This window comes from Lactuca sativa, chromosome 4, assembly GCF_002870075.4.
Source record: "Lactuca sativa cultivar Salinas chromosome 4, Lsat_Salinas_v11, whole genome shotgun sequence".
In the NCBI taxonomy this organism is placed as follows: domain Eukaryota; kingdom Viridiplantae; phylum Streptophyta; class Magnoliopsida; order Asterales; family Asteraceae; genus Lactuca; species Lactuca sativa.
In genome coordinates, this window is record NC_056626.2 from 138,760,508 (window position 1) to 138,761,353 (window position 846).

The window sequence follows — 846 nt, forward strand, 5'->3', positions numbered from 1 at the left end:
TAAAATAAAATAATTTACTCACTTTTTTGTTCTAATATCATGAAATCAGTTAGATATTAAAAAGAAATGAGATGTAATTGGGCTTTTATATAAATAATAAAGACTAAATGAAAAAACGTCCAGTTTCTAATAAATTAGCCCATTATCTATGGTCCTATGGAGATTATAAGAGTATATTTATATTAATATGTGTCCGTTAACTAACAAATTAGTCGATATGTCCGAGTGGTTAAGGAGACAGACTCGAAATCTGTTGGGCTTTGCCTGCGCAGGTTCGAATCCTGCTGTCGACGATTTTTTACTTTTTCTTTATTATTATTTTTTTTAAGAGTAAATTACACAAATGGTCCCTATGATTTGGGGTAATTTACGTGCTTGGTCCCTAACTTATTTTTTTAACTCGGAAGGTCCCTATGGTTTGTTTTTGTTACACGTTTGGTCCCTACTGTTTATTTTTGTTACGCGTTTGGTCCTTGTCTTATCTAAAAATACTATTATTTAAAGAGGAAAAAATGATAGGGTAGGTAAGGTAAGATGAGGAGGTGAGATTAGAGGTGTGTTTATTTAGATAAATTAAAAAAAAATCAAGGGCATAATAGTCTTTTTAGGTAAGATAGGGACCAACCGCGTAACAAAAACAAACAATAAAGACCTTCCGAGTTAAAAAAATAAGTTAGGGACCAAACGCGCAAATTACCCTAAACCATAGGGACCATTTGTGTAATTTACTCTTTTTGAGTAAATCGCTGTATGCGCCATTGATGTACTGTTTACAAGTCTTGTAAAACATAATTGGACTCATGTTTTCCTATGTTTATTGGTTGCCAACGTACTTGATGTATAGAT

The 846-nt window shown here is 32.3% G+C and overlaps 1 non-coding gene across 1 annotated transcript; it reads left to right on the forward strand.

Annotated features, from left to right (window-relative positions):
• Positions 1-211: 211 nt before the first annotated feature.
• Positions 212-293, forward strand: TRNAS-CGA (transfer RNA serine (anticodon CGA)). Its single transcript has one exon. It is a non-coding gene; the product is annotated as a tRNA-Ser (tRNA).
• Positions 294-846: the final 553 nt, after the last annotated feature.